We start from the raw sequence: 10,942 nt of genomic DNA, 5'->3' as shown, positions 1-10,942 counted from the left end.
CACACACACACACACACACACACACACACACACACAGAGACAAGCCTTGCCATGTAAAGCACATTTCGTGCAATTTGAAGCTGTTTCGTGAACAGCATCTTTTACCAGGGAACAGATGTGGAATGCTTAAATCTGAGCAGCGAGGTCAGCTTCACACCACTTCAGCACAGCGATTCATTCAGCATGACAACTAAAAAAACACTTGACAACATTACTTGCAGTAACTATTTAAAAATGCGTAGCTGACACAGCGCTGAAACTTCATGAAATTATTATTTTTTTTTTATTATTGCAATTTAACAATCTTCAAAAAGAGATGATAGTGCATATTGATAATTAAATGGTCAGTCATTTCTGACTTTACAGCTGCAGTGAATATCCCTGGCCATTTCAAAACACAATCAGACAATCAGAAGTACTTCACAATCAAGGACTAGAAAATCTGTTTTCTTCTGTTCACATCTGTTCTCTGCACTTTGTGTCACTACAGGCACACTGCTGGCAGACTTCTGCTCACTAAAAGTTGAAAATAATTTCACAAAAAAGTGTCAATTTTCAGTGTACTGATATGTACACTAATAAATAATAAGCACATGTTTATTTTGGTACTAGGAAGACAGACTGAATAAACTGACAGAAATAAAAGTGTAAAAGCGTAAAAGTTCATAAAAATATATATTTCTATATGGAAAATAAAGTTGAAACAGGGTTGCTACTGTACTTGTAATAATGCTATAAATTGTGAAATGGTTATTGGTAATGGACATAGGTTTGATTCCTTGAAAATGCATGAATTGAAATTGTGTAGTTTGAGCACAATGTAAGTCACTTTTGAAAAAAGAAAAAAAAAATAGACATACTTTTCATTTTTTACGTAAACTATTCCTTTAAAGGGCACCTATTATGACCCTTTTTACAAGATGTAATGCAAGTCTCAGGTGTCCCCAGAATTTATTTAAAGTGACAGTTCACTCAAAAAATTTAAATTTCTTTTATCATTTACTCACCCTCAAGTTGTTCCAAAACTGCACTGAACACAAAAAAAGATACTTTTAAAGGACTATTTCCTGATAATTTACTCACCCCCATGTCATCCAAAATTTTCATGTCTTTCTTTCTTCAGTCGCAAAGAAATTACGTTTTTTGAGAAAAACATTGCCGGAGTTTTCTCCATATAGTGGACCTCCAACGGGTTGAAGGTCCAAATTGTAGTTTCAGTGCAGCTTCAAAAGGCTCTACACGATCCCAGCTGAGGAATAAGGGTCTTATCTAGCCTGTGAAGTTTCAGCTTAAAATTCCCCACAGATCATTTATTATATCATTTTGAAAATGCCTATTTTGAGTAGGTGCAGAAACACGCTGTTTTCGTGCATGTCTCTTTAAAATGCGAATGAGCTGCTGCTCCTCGCCGATCATTTCTGTAGCTCTAATAAGACATTCCTTACTTGAACGCTGCTAAATGCTCTAGCGTGAAGATAAACATGGCGGATTGTGTGCGGCTCACTCAGGGCGGTGTCTCTGCTAATACAGCAGTGTCCGTCAACAGTCGTGGGCGGGGTCTGTAAAATGTGAAATCACATTTTACAGATTCTGCGAACGGATTGTTCTAAGACTGCTTATATAATTTATGGGGATTAAATAAAGGAGCGGGTGGATTTTTATCATTGTAGGGTGGTTGTGTCCACACACTACATGTAAAAGTGCATGTAAAACTACATGTAAAAGTGAATTTTGCATAATAGGTGCCCTTTAACGTATACCTAAAATAGTTATATATAAGTATTAGTATACTAACAGATGATAAATACATTTATAGTGCATTGTCAACATGTTTTCTAAGCCAAAAGATTTCATGTTAGTTTCTAAAGTTACAAACCAACTATAGCAACTAACTTTACTTCTAAGCAAGTGCTAATTTTGAGGATCTGTGTATTCCGCTAGAGCAAGGGTCTTCAACTGGGGGTCTGTGACTCCTAGGGGCTCCGCAGCAGCACTGCAGGGGGTCCGCTAATTAATGTTTAATCACAAATCATTTTTTTGTATAAAAAATGTAAACATGGTTTAAAAAAAAATCACAAAGTAAATTATAAATATAAGCACCCTGAAAGGAAAGCAAAGGCACTCTCAGTTGATACTGTAATCATATGTGACCCTGGACCACAAAATTGAGATTTATACATCTTCTGAAAGCTGAATAAACAAGGTTTCCATTGATGTATGGCTTGTTAGGATAGGACAATATTTGGCCGAGATACATTTATTTGAAAATCTGGAATCTGAGGGTGCAAAAAAAAAATCAAAATATTGAGAAAATCGCCTTTAAAGTTGTCCAAATGAAGTTCTTAGCAATGCATATTACTAATGAAAATTAAGTTTTGATATATTTACAGTAGGAAATTTACAAAATATCTTCATGGAACATGATCTTTACTTAATATCCTAATGATTTTTGGCATAAAAGTAAAATCAATCATTTTGACCCATACAATGTATTTTTGGCTATTGCTACAAATATACCCCAGCGACTTAAGACTGGTTTTGTGGTTTTGTAGACAACTTTATTGATTTTAATGGAACGTTGTGATATCGCGAACTGAGATTCAGTGACAGCTTTTTAGTAATTGTAAAGTGAGCGGCCTTTTGCACTTTCTAGGCTATATAGCTATAAACCGTTGACTAAAAGTATTGTTTTTCATGCTGCTAGGAAGACAAACGGCCAATTACACGCTGCAAAGTTTTGGAAGTGACGTCTACATATAAATGCACGATTGACTCTGAAGCTGCAGTTGACAGTGATACTAGCACGGGACAAAAACATGGCATGTCAAAATAGATACGCGCAATGTAAATGCAGACTAATAGATTACCAGAAAAATATTCGCATCAATAGAATGTGATTTTTTTAAATAAACGTGTAGCTAAAGTTCAGGTGGATGCAAATGTCCATCTGACTTGTACAATTAAAATGTATAACTCTACAAATCCATTTAAATACTTTACAACAACTAATGAATTGCGATTTTTATTTCAATATGTTATAATGCATAAATCTCAGTTTTAATAATAAAAAGTAATAGACAGGTAGTGATGCACGTGCAACAACAATAATGTTCATAGTTCTGATATACTGTCTTAACATATAATTTATTTATTCTTAATCATAATATGGTTAGTTTCTATTAATATCGAAGGCTATATGCTTAATATGTAGCTCTGCTTGACACATTTTGTATCTCCCAAGGGGTCCTTGCCCTGAAAAACATTGAAGACCCCTGCGCTAGAGGATCAAACGTGCGCTTGAATGACAAGAGGACAGGAACAAGACATGCCGTGAAACATATTCAATTTAGCAGCACATTTGGACCCAATAAACCAGCAGGCTTCAAATTTGTCCTTTAATCTTCTATCTTCTCAGCTTTAATCTTCTCCTCTATCATATATTATAGTTATTACTTTGTTTCAAGGTAACAGGTGGAACTGGCATCTCTAGGACTCACACACACACTGTCCAGGACAGCTGGTGTGGACAACACACCCCTCAGGTCACAAACAGCTCACCCGTGTTTCATATTTGCTCAGTGGTACCTCTGGGCTTTGGTCTGACCAGGGCAATATGCCATACAGTACATACACACAGACTGTGTCTCATTATCACTAGAGCAGGTGTAGGTGATCGCACAATTCAGCCAATATGACATCCACGTCAAAACTCCATATGGTGGTGGTTAATGCCGATTAAAACACTATGCTGCTAAATGTGAACTTGTTAAATTGACGATAGGCTACTATTAGTGCTCAATAAACAGTTGGAGAGTAATTCACTGGTTAAAAGTTTTGGCTGGGAACCAAAACATTCATACCAACATCACGGAAAGACCAAACAAATGATGTTTAGTAGTTTATGTACATCAGTTAGCCCTTTCTTCTAGCCAAAATAAGGCTTAAAGTGTGTAGATAATCAAAAGTATGCCTTTGTTAAACTTTTATTCCTTTAATAAATGTACTGTGAGTGATTTTAAAGCATCTGTGAATTGAATAATTAGTTTACCTGTGATGTCTGTCCTCTCGTCCTCTTCAGACTCTTTTCCCAATAGCCATCTTTGGGCCTCTCTAACTTCGGGAACATAGAAATCACCCTGCCGAGCCAGCGGACCCATATAGTGGATCATTCCCCCTTTGTAGATCTCTAGAATTGGATGTGCGCACAACTTCCTTTCCTAAGAGAAAACAACATTATAGGTTAAACTTCATTCAGTCCAACTAATTTATCTAACAAAAATTCAAAAAAGAAATGCTCTAAGCACTTTTCCAAGCTGAAATACACAAAAGTTTGGGGTAATATTTTCTTTACGAAATTAATACTTTTATTCAGCAAGGATGCCTTAAATTGGTCAAGTGACAGACATTTATAATGTAAAAAAAAAAAGATTTCTATTTTTTTTTAAATCTTGAAAAAAATCTAGGTTTCCACAAAAATATTAAGCAGCACAACTGTTTTCAACATTGATAATAAAAAAAGAATTTATTGAGCAGGAAATCAGCATATTAGAATGATTTCTGAAGGATCATGTGACACTGAAGACTGGAGTAATGATGCTGAAAATTCAGCTTTAACATCACAGGAATAAATAAGATTTTAAAATATCTTGAAATAGCAAACAGTTATTCTAAATTGTAATCATATTTCACAATAGAAATTATTTTACTGTATTTTTAATCAAATAAATGCAGCCTTCGTGAGAATGAGACACAGATTATATATAATCGAATAATATAGCAATAATTAAATAAAACATTTTATGTCTCATTTCATACAAACAGTCTCTTTCATTTCACATAATAAAATAATTTCAACTCCAATTAATATTTCATGTGCATTTATTTATTTCAGTTCATGCTGGGATTTATTCTGTGATAATTGCTGGCTAGCTGGATATTTTTACTGTACATTATCTCTCACATAATGGCATGTTAGACCTATAGATATTGTCTTATCTAAAAATGATAAACTCCCCTAAAGGATAATCATTTGGAAATGCTCATATTTAAGCATAAAACACACTTAAAAGAGAAATCTGTGGCACTCAAGGCGATGTGTTAACAGAACATTTCCTTGTTACCATTGCTACATTTCCTCTGGAAGGTCTAACAAAGACAGAGAAAGACAGATGAGAAGGGAGGAAGAGCAAATAAAAGGAAAAGTTGAAAAGCTAAGAGCAGGTTTTCCAGAGACACTAAGATTAGAGAGCTGTGCCTACCCACCGACACTTCCTCTTCCTCCTTCCTCTCTATGGTTTTCTTCCTTATTACTCACTGATTTTAACACTGATGAGGCTTGGACCATTGTAATGCCCTTTCTATCTCTTACACATTCTGAACACACACATCTTATCAAAGCTTGCAAAGCTTTCTTCATTTCAACCGATTTTAAAGAGCCCCCAACAGTGTTGTTAAACCCCCTATTGAGACGATTCTTGTCTTGTGATCTTTTCATTAAAATCTTACGAGCGCTAAATCACACTAATTGAAACCGGCATTTTTTAACCATCAATATACAAAGGAACCAAAAGAGGCTCTGTTTCGGATGCTAAGGATGAGTATGTTTCTTGTTTTCTGTGGAAGTGTAAATGTGTTAAAGACATCCAAAATGCATAATTCTGATAATTACATTCCTTTCAAACCCCTAAAAGGCCTATCGCTGTGTCCAGACTGCAGACTCTGTGTCGCTTTCACTTCAGGCAGAGTGTAGTTAACAGTAGTCAAATGTTACATCAATATTCATTAAGCTGATGAATATTTTAAAGTGAAGTGTTGAATATGCAAATCAGAAATGGTCTTATGTAAGCGACTGAAGCGCAAGAAAACAAGCCGGTTGGACAGAAGTTATTTTTGGATAAATTACTTACTTGAAAACACATCCTTACAAGTCAGACAACTGCTCCCCCCTAAAAAGAGACCACCCGATGTTTAGTTGCCTACATGTACTCAAACAGTCTGGAAGATGAGGGATGTTTCTGTTCTTCAGCTTTTACTGAATATCTCTCCCACCATCTGTTTCTCATAGACAAAGGCTTTCAACACCTGTATGACTCAGTCGGGCTGTTAAGTCTAACCTAATTTTGATAGATTTTGGTCTATATAATGACCAGAATCCAACTCTTAAAGGGATAGTTCACCCAGAAATTAACTTCTGACAATAATTACTCACCCTCATGTCGTTCCAAACCCAAAAGACCTTTGTTTATCTTCAAAACGCAAATGAAAATATTTTTGATTGAATCCGAGAGCTTTCTGACCCTACATAGACAGAAACGCAACTACCACATTCAAGGAACAGAAAGGTAGTAAGGACATCATTAAAATAGTCCATCAGTGGTTCAACATTAATTGTATAAATCTTTAAGAATACTTTTTGTGTGCAAAGAAAACAAAAATAACCCGGAAAAGAAGAAAATGTTAATTAAAGTAGTTATTTTTTGTGTTCTTTGCACACAAAAAGCTTAATAAAATTACAGTTGAACCACTGATGTCACTTGGACTATTTTAATGATGTCTTTACTACCTTTCTGGGCCTTGAACTTGTCAGATGTGTTGCTGTCTATGCAAGGTCAGGAAGCTCTCGGATTTCATCAAAAATATTGTATTTTGTGTTTTAAAGATGAATGAAGGTCTTGCAGATTTGGAACCACATGAGGGTAAATAATTAATTTTCATTTTTGGATGAACTATCTCTTTAAAATTTTAGGTATATAAAAATACCTAATTATTCTTACCTGACTGACTCTTCATCACCTTGCCTTTAGAATTAGCATGTGCAAGGATCTATGGTAAAAATAAGCTCAGCTAATTTATCATTATAAGAAGTTTTGACTTTTTTTAACTTAACATGCTGATGCATAATCCATAAGTGTATTGTCCTGTTCTCTCTGTTGGGATTTTGTAATTGGTTTATGGCTGAACTATTGATTCTAGATAATTAACCAGCTGACAATCCCGTGTGGCACTCTGCAATCAAAATAAAGCTGAAGGGTACATATCCACCATCATCATCAGGTCAATAGTCTCTTATGTCATTCCTTTGCCTCAAAGAATCAGCCATTGTTCCAATATTTTACCTACAAATGCAGCTCTATAAAGTAACCATTTCATACAAGCCTAGGTTTGTATTTATATCCAAAGGCATTTCCAAAACTCCTCAATGAGTACTTCAACCAAAGCAATCAACCTAAAGAAAAACTGTGAAAAAGGATTCAAGTTTGTGTATTCTGAGGGACTTAAAGCTGTAGTCCGTAAATTTTGCCTCTTTGTCGCCATCTCTCTGTTAGAAAACCTGCAATCGCAGCTGTTTGCGGAATTATCTTCCTTGCGTGGGTTGTGCGCTGGTCACCGGCACGGCTCCAGACTGAGGAAAAAAGCATTACAATAAATCGTGCTACCAATGGTGATTTAATCTAAAGATTGGTTAGCTCATATCACATCAAACCGTGCAGATTATTATTATTGTTATACTTTATTCTCAAATTATTAAAGGGGACCTTATTAAAAGTTTGGACATAAATGTGTGTTGGCAGTGTGTGTACACAACCACCCTATAATGATAAAAATCCACCCACTCCTTTTTTTTTAATCCCCATAAATCATAAGCAGTGTCTCCCAACTACCTGTTTTCCGACTTGGTGCTAATGTGACGTCACATTAGCCACAGGCCCCGCCCATGAATGTTGACAGACACTGCCGTTTTAACATAGAACCGCCCTGAGCAAGTTCACAGCGAGTTGTACAGTCCGCCATTGCTGCACTGACGAGAATGTCTCCCAAACGTTTTAGGTGTTCTGTAGCTGGATGTATGAATCCACATAGCTATTTCCTTACTCCCGAAATCTGAGCCGCTGAAAACAAGGTGGATTAATTTTGTTTTCGAAGAAAATGCTCCCTCAACTCTACCGAAATACGTTTATGTCTGCGCAAATAATTTTACACCGGACTGCTTTGTGAATGAGTGTCAGTATAAAGCAGGTTTTGCACAAAAGTTGCTCCTAAAGGATGGGAGCAGTCAACTGTTCGTGATCCAGCTACACCTCCAGAAGAAAAATCACGCGTTAGTTTTCCAAATTGCCTTTCTGAAAGAGCTTCTTGGCACTTTGTAAGGCTAACGTTGCTAAAGCTTCCATTGTCTGTCTGTTTTCACTGATGCTGCCTTCACGTGCTACCAGAATGATCGTAAATAGGAATGTGGGAGTTAAAATTGCATATGAAAGCAATGTGAAGGCGACCACTGGAATTAGTCGAGCTCATAATCACAAGTGGGGCTTATAAAGTTTGTATGGCACCATGAGTTCTTTTTATAGCGCCGTGCTCCCGTCTGTGTAATTCATAAAGTCAATTTTTTATGCACAGTACAGTCAGATGACTGACTTTGGTGTGCTGGAGCATGAGCTCTTGAAGCTCCGTCCTCTTCTGAAAAGGGAGGCGGGAGCACCAGCTCATTTGCATTTAAAGGGACAAACACAAAAATGGCACGTTTTGGCTCATACCCTAAAAGTGGCAATTTTAACAAGCTATAAAAAATGATCTGTAAGGTATTTTTAGCTAAAACTTCACACACACACTCTGGGGACATCAGAGACTTATTTTACATCTTTTAAAAAGGGGCATAATAGGTCACCTTTAATGTTAACAACATCAGCATTGCGTGACTATGAGTATAGTGTGTATTAGCATGCATTAGCAGCTTTAAATAGAGCTACTGATGCTACGAAGCATGTCTTTTTAATATGTTTATAAAAATCTAAACTATTACATATAGATATTAACAGCTCTGTTTTAATACTAAAAATCTAAACAAAATCTTTTACACTATTGAGAACTTGAATATTGCACTTTTACTTTCGGAAACCTACTGTTAAGCTCTAGTGCCGACAACTTTTCATTGTAGTACAAAGCAAGTGCGATTTAAAGGACTAGTTCACTTAAAAAATGAAAATTCAGTCATTATTTTAATCACCTCATTCCAAACTTTCTTTCTTCTGTGGAACACAAAAGGTGAATTTCTGAAGAATATCAATATTTGCAGTCACTCTTTTCACTATAGTTAAAGTGAATGTGGACAGTCTGTCAAGCTCCAAAATGACAATAACATGGCATAAAGGAGTCATAAAATATTCATAAAAGTAGTCCATATTAACTATCAATTCATCTAAACTAATTTCCAACTGATTTTGGCCATTAGCTGGTGCTAAATATGTACATGGTTAAACACAACTGTGCTGAATGGCATCTCAATGTAAGACATAGGATATTTGTGTATTTAAAACGATGTAGAAAACCAAATTAATGATGCTGGAGAAGGCAGAAAAAATACAGAAGCAAAAAAGGCTCCATCGCAAACTCCAAAAAGAAAAGAAAACAGATGGAGAGGAAAAGAAGAGGGATGGCTGGGTAAGCCAGAGACGAAGATGAAAAGCTGTCAGTTTCTCATCCAAATTCAAGAGGAAAGGTTCTATCTCACAGTGCTGTTCTTCTCTGTATATCCTTTTAATTAATGTTCCCTCATATAGATTCAGCCTCGCTATAGACTCGCAGAGAAATCAGGGCATGGAAATATCTTTTATTTTTCTTCTTCAACAATAGCATAAGCATGGATTGCCTTTCTACTCTATGAAAAGAATCTTGAACTCGGTGATGCTCTGAGATCAGATTCCAGGCTTTTATTCATTCAAAGAATCACAGAAATAACGATCCGGATACAGTGAGGGACATAGTCCAATAGAAAATGTGTCAAGCATGATATTACTTCAAAACATGTCTAATAAGACATTTAACATTTATGAGATCAATGACGTTTTCAGAATACAGCCTTTAAGAAATTATAATATCAGCTTAGATCTTGTGCATTGCTTCTCATAGAAAAGAAAAAGATTTATTGGAGATTAAACTGATTTAATCCTGTTGTGATATTGTGAGAAACAGAACCCAGTAATCTCACGCATGTCTCCTCAAGAATTTCTGAAGAGATTGACACTCTCTCAAATTGTGTTACCAACATCTGCAATCCAAATTCTCAAAACTAAGATTTTTCAAAATGTTTTTGAAAGTGTCTCATGCTCATTAAGACTGCATATTTTCCCCCAAAATACAATAAACTAGTAATATTGTGAAATATTTCTATTATAAGTGTGTTTACTGCCACTTTTAGTCAATTGAATGCATCCTTGCTGAATAAAAGTAATAATTTCTTTAAAAAAAACATCTTACTGTGAATGAGTCTCTTGAGCTATAAAAGAGGAACCTTTGACCAATTCATTTTTTTCTCTTGTAGAACATGATGGTGCAACCAGATCCAAACTTTGACCCTGCAGCAACAAAAATGACTATTAAAGGGGTCATATGATGCGATTTCAAGTTTTCCTTTCTCTTTGGAGTGTTACAAGCTCTTGGTGCATAAAGAAGATCTGTAAAGTTGCAAAGACTAAAGTCTCAAATCCAAAGAGATATTCTTTATAAAAGTTAAGAGTCAACCACGCCTACCTAAAACGCCTCGTTCTAACACGCCCCCACATATCTACGTCAATATGTGGAGATATTAGCATAATGCCGCCCAAATGTGCACGCAAAGAAAGAAGGCGTGGTTTCAGGAACAGCAGTCGTGTTGATGCAGCCATGTCAGGGAGACGCTGTGTTTCAGTGCGAAAGCAAAAGCACTTTATTTGGCCTTCCGGAAGTAGATGCAATTAGGAATCATTGGTTAAGATTTATTTACAACAGAACAGCACAACCCAGATGTTCGAATTTGTGCAACGCATTTTATGGACGACAGTTTTTTGAACCTAGAAGAGTACAAGGCTGGCTGTGCACAAAGGCTATTAAAAAAAAAAAGGGTCAATTCCGACTGCTATGACAATCTGGCGCTTCTGAATCAGCGACTGTAAGTATGTTTTGTTAT

The 10,942-nt window shown here is 36.0% G+C and overlaps 1 pseudogene; it reads right to left on the bottom strand.

The window, feature by feature from the left end:
* The window catches only part of LOC107659531 (testis-expressed sequence 264 protein-like), a 69,145-nt pseudogene that overhangs the window by 6,852 nt on the left and 51,351 nt on the right, over positions 1 to 10,942 (bottom strand).

Source organism: Sinocyclocheilus anshuiensis, unplaced genomic scaffold (assembly GCF_001515605.1).
Source record: "Sinocyclocheilus anshuiensis isolate Anshui unplaced genomic scaffold, SAMN03320099.WGS_v1.1 scaffold848, whole genome shotgun sequence".
Lineage (NCBI taxonomy): Eukaryota > Metazoa > Chordata > Actinopteri > Cypriniformes > Cyprinidae > Sinocyclocheilus > Sinocyclocheilus anshuiensis.
The sequence above is the reverse complement of the archived record's forward strand: the minus strand, read 5'-3'. Positions and strand labels throughout refer to the sequence as shown.